This window comes from Gordionus sp. m RMFG-2023, chromosome 5 (assembly GCF_954871325.1).
Source record: "Gordionus sp. m RMFG-2023 chromosome 5, tfGorSpeb1-WG-v2, whole genome shotgun sequence".
In the NCBI taxonomy this organism is placed as follows: Eukaryota; Metazoa; Nematomorpha; class Gordioida; order Chordodea; family Parachordodidae; genus Gordionus; species Gordionus sp. m RMFG-2023.
In genome coordinates, this window is record NC_088779.1 from 26721041 (window position 1) to 26727040 (window position 6000).

Genomic DNA, 6000 nt, shown 5'->3' on the forward strand with positions numbered 1-6000 from the left:
GATTATATATATATATACATTATATCAGTTACAATGTGTTAAATATAAATCTAGATATAAATGGCACCATAATAATGAATATAGGTAATCATGTTTAATCAATTAGAAATATTTGTTAGTTTTTATAAAATGAGGTTATAATGATATTTATTGGCATATATTTTAATACATGATATTATATAAATATGGTTATGTGCGCCATAGGTTTGCCTTCCTGCTATAAGAATTTTTATTTTGTTCCTCATTATAACACCATTTAGATCAGGCAAGGGGGACTAAGGGGGATTCCGTTCTCATTTTATTTACATCAGTATTGGGCAGCAATATAAATTTTCAAAGAAAATTAATATTCATATATTATTCTGTAGATTTTATTTTTCAATAAATTATTCTTTGTTTTATTAAATTTCTTTTTACATAAAACCTAGTTTAAATACTAAAATTTAAATAAATATTATAAAATTTAAATAAATATTATAAAATTTAAATAAATATTATAAAATTTAAATAAATATTATAAAATTTAAATAAATATTATAAAATTTAAATAAATATTATAAAATTTAAATATTATAAAATTTAAATAAATATTATAAAATTTATAAATAAATATTATAAAATTTATAAATAAATATTATAAAATTTATAAATAAATATTATAAAATTTATAAATAAATATTATTTAAAATATTAAACAATCATTTATTTATTATATTTATATATTTTTTAATAATTTTAAAAATATTTAATATTTACTACGATATATGCCATTCCGTGTAATAAAAACCAAAAATAGTTATGTTTGTAAACTACTTTGGAAAACTAATGAAGAAGGTAAACTAGAAAGTTATTAATCACCAGTTTTTTTTATTATTATCCCTGTTTCAGATAGAAATTAAAAGATTATGAGAAGCCTAATAAAAACAAAGTATTTTTCTATAAATTCAGAAAAACCAAGCAATAGCTTGACATTTAAGGAAGAATTTTATCTAGAAGAATAATTGTAAAAGGTAACAGATGCAGCCTTTAAGGCTAAAGGAAGTATCAGATTAGGATATTAAGAGCATCAATTATGCTCTAGATATGACCTTCAAAAAATTTAGTAAATATTGATGGTCTCAAGTAATTCTATTAATCGACAATTTTATAAAGAAATTTGGGAAATATATTAGTATACATAAATATCCATTAGCAAATCCAAAATTAGCGAAACAAAAGTGTCAATTTTACACAATATTAAAATTAACTCTAGTTCTAGTCGTTAACATAGTATACTTATTGTTAGAAAATATTACTGGAGCGAAAAAAAATACACTCTATTAAATATGGAGATAAATAAGAGAGAAAATATATTTTAAAAAAAATAAAATAACGATGAGGACTTTGCTGACCAACAATACAGAATAATTAATTATATCTAAAGACTTGGTAAGATTTCTTTCCGCTCAAAGAGACCTATGATAAATGTAGGCCTATTATTAAAGTAAAATATAAAACTAATTGAAATTCTTAAAAATTAGGATATTATTTCCGTGTTAGGGAAATATGATGCTTAAAATGCCATTTTCGTTAACATTGATTTAGTATATAACTGTTTATGTATATATTGTTATGCAAATACCTAAGATTCCAAAAGCTGAAAATTAATTCAAATTATCTTAATTCTGTTATCATAAACTCGATTTCAATAAAATTCATAATTCTCATATAATATCAATATTATTAAAATAGAATGAGATAAGTTTGTTATTTACATTCTATTAGATGCGAAATGTAGTGACTAATGATAAATTTAATCGATATTATTAGACCGACTTATAATTATTCAAGAATATTATGTTCTATAGGGGGAAAAAAAATTGTTATGCTTTTCAAAATTGAAATTGAGCAATATATCTAGAAATTACATTATGTCTATATATGTTGAATATATGACTGGCAATCTCTTGTAAACAGGCAATGCATAACTTGATGTATGTAATAATATAAAGTTCAGAAGGTGGATATTGTATATTTTTATATCAGCCGGAATACATAAAAGAATTTTAAAATTGAAATTGAGCAATATATCTAGAAATTACATTATGTCTATATATGTTGAATATATGACTGGCAATCTCTTGTAAACAGGCAATGCATAAATAGGCTTGATGTATGTTATAATATAAAGTTCTGAAGGTGGATATTGTATATTTTTATATCAGCCGGAATACATAAAAGAATTTTAAAATTAAAAGCTCCAAATAAAACAATTTTAACTTTTAAAAATAGTAAATTTGTTGCCAAATCTAATTTTTTTTCCAGAAATTACTATATTTAGATAAAGGATAAATCATGCACTTTTTGAGTCATATTAAAATTAAAATACTGGCAATAACATGGAGTGGTAAAAATTTAATTGTCAACCCCATGCGTTTTTTTTATACCGGTTACTAGGTCTAATTAAGGCTAATTTTGTCAACTATTATTCGACATCTTAATAGTATTGATATAAAAAAAATAAATTAAATCTTGTTCCTTTAGGAAGAACAGAAATTTTCCGTGGAATAGGTATATATTATTTATATAACAGGCACACTAACTAATCCATTCAATAATATTTATTACGATAAGTTTCCCCGTTTATCGAAATTGACTCCATTGGAAGTAAAAAAAATTATAATTAGATATAATTTTTTCAAATTCGCATTATAAACAATTTATAACTTTAACAGCTAAGCAATACTTTCTAATATATGGTATGCTAATAAAATAATAGTTATCTTTTGATATGAACTTAATTATAAAATATAAAAACAATATAATATATAATCGATTAGTAGGTTTCTGTTTAAAATTTAAAAAATGGAAAATTCATATGAATCTTACCATATACTAAATCTCCATCTATGTAGGAAATATTAATTCTTGCTATCTTTTATTGATTGAGTGTCAGGTTCTTTGTTAACATTATAATTGGGAGCAAAAAGTCTATCCTATGCATAGGATGTTTAATTAGGGAGTTTCTGACATTATATTATAAAATTAAAATTACATTTTTTATTTTAAAAACAAACACGGAATCATTTGCGTTTTTTTTGAATAGTATAAAAATTTTATAAAGAATTAATATGTAATTTTTTTTAAAAAATATATTATACGAATTTCAAAATGAAGTGTTTTTATTAAATTTTGATTTTATCAATCACAAATTTTCTTTTTTTACATTGATAAATAATTTGTTTTCGATCTCTTAATTCACATATGATTACAAAGGAATGGATTTGGAAATGGATAAAAAAAAAATTATATTTAAACTTGCATAATATTAATAAAACTAACTTTATTTTTGATAAAGGAGCAAGAATAAATATTCAATAAATATGGGAGATATATCAACTTATAAAACTTAGATATCTATATTCATTAATCGTGGGGTTTGAATTTATTAATTCATATATGATAATAATGTGATTAAAATTTTGGCTTTATATTGAATTAGACTTGGGGGTTACATTTTATTAATTATATACCAATAATGTTTTAACCCTATTTTTTTTTAAAAAATATAAATATTTTTCATCGATTAATCATCTGTTGGGCATTTATTATTTGATCATATATACAATACAAATTTTATTGGAAATGACTATTATCATTAATAAATTCACTTCAATAATTCTCGACTTGTTAAAGTAAAGTAGATAGACAGTTAATATTCTTTTATAGTAAATGAAATTTCTTATTTGTAATATAATTAACAGCATAATTTTTACCAATGTTAAAGTAACAGCTCGCTTTAGGGACAAAGCGCTCAAAAACTGTATATAGAATGCATCCTTGAATTACATGGCATTTCACCCCCCCCCCCCCACCACAGCAAAGTACAAGTCATGATTTATTCAAATTTAACTTATCTTCAAGGGTAACTAATCAATATATATAATCTTCAAGATTGTGGGTAAGTTAGGATTAGTGTTTCGGTTAAGGGTTTTCATTCCTATTTTTATAAATTCTTTAGTTTTTTATGTTGAATAATAAATGTATGACTATGATAAGGAGGTTGCTAAACTAGATTTAGTAGAGTTTGAAGATGAGGAGTGTTAATAGAAGTATTCTTTCTATATATTTACAATGAGTTATGGATACAGGCTGTTTAGCATATTACATAAATTATAACAACCATCTTCAAATATTTTTTTTTCTCCTTTTAATATATACATTCTAATAAGTTATAATTTTATACACGTATTATTTCATGCCCTAGCAATAAATTAAAATTTATGATAGTTTAATCAAATAGTTGTCGATATAAATATATAGATTAATTGTAATTATTTATAGGGAGAGCCGATACGCTAAACGGTTAAAATGGTAGGTTTAATAAATGTAAAAAGAAATATTTTAATTGCTAACGTTATTCTATATGAAAAAAGAAATTTTTGAGAATAAAGGGGAACACTATTGACAAAAGGTTTGAATGTTATAAAATATTTTTAAAAAAAGCCAGAAAGATATAAATTAAAATCAAAGATATGCCTAAAATAATTTTATAAGTTAGAAAATGGTTTCATTTCATTATATGAAATACTTTTTGATAGGTGTGTTGGTGTTTATTAATATATATAAAATCAAATAAAATGAGAAAATAAAATATATTATAACTTTTACAAGATCGTTTATATATTTTATCTATTACTATAAAGTGTAGCCTTGTCTTAAACCAAAATAACAAAATACAATTTATTTAAAGCTAATACATTACAATAGGTTTTATAAAAACAGAGTAGAATTACATATAGAAGTGGAACCTATAATGTTAAGATTTATTATACTGGAAAAATTTCAAAATAAGATTTGCTCAAGCCAGCCATATTCAGTACCATCTAGTTTTGACCTAAATTAAAGTCGTTTAACAGACTAATAAGCATTCGAAATGCTAAATGATGGAGCTTTACTTTAATTCTAAGTTGTTCCAATCTGGAATTCACTAATTTAACAATCTATTCTAAGAATTTTTGTTAACTATATATGCCATAATTCATCATGATTAAAATAAAAATCCTTCCTTTCTTTATGTCTTTCTTTACACAAACATATATTCCATAACAAGCTTGAATAATATTAAATTTATTTCTTGTAATACTTTTAAGATCTCAATTCTCATTCTCAATCACATCATATTCTATTCTAATTATATTTTTTATAGTTATTCAGCATTTAATAAATGATTTTTATTAATAATAATAAACGGAAATATATAAAAATAAATAAATATTTAGAATAAGATGTAGCGTCATCCAAGGGAGGAATAAATAATCCGGAATTTAGATCTATAGATCTCTAAAGAGATTCATTGTCAAAGATGAAATTGTTCATTTAGATCTCGGGTCTGTACAGTTTTTTCCTGCTCAAAGACTTCTAAGATATTAGTAACTCTGAGAATCAAAATTAACATTTTGAAAGTTGATGTTTGAATTTTTATAGTTTAGACGTGGGAGAAAAGTGTGGATTATTTTTATCTGAGTAGTAATCAAAGAAGTATATCCAAAGTGGGGAATTTATAACAAGAATTAAAAATATAACATCAAAATCAAATTTTAGATTCCACATTTATAATATTAATTTTGCCAAAATTTCAAAAGCATTTATGTACAAATGATTATTATTTCAATGAAAACTTAAATATTTATTGTTAAGTTTATTTGCGATATTAAATTTAAAAAACCATATTGTTGAATATTTATTAATATATAAAAGGGAGTATTGGATGCCCTAACATAGATAGTGTTTTCTTGGAGGGCTTAAAATAATATATCTTAAAAACCGTAAATTTTTATTTTTAAAATCCATTATAAATCTAAATAGGCATGCCTCAGTTCGCGTAACGCTTCCTATTTTATGGTGTTATCATTCAAAAGTTAGATAGGTACTACAATTAATAAAATAAAAGTAAATTAAAAATAGTGTATTATCTCATTATGTATTGATTAACCAACTTTGAATCACTGTAAAAAAGTG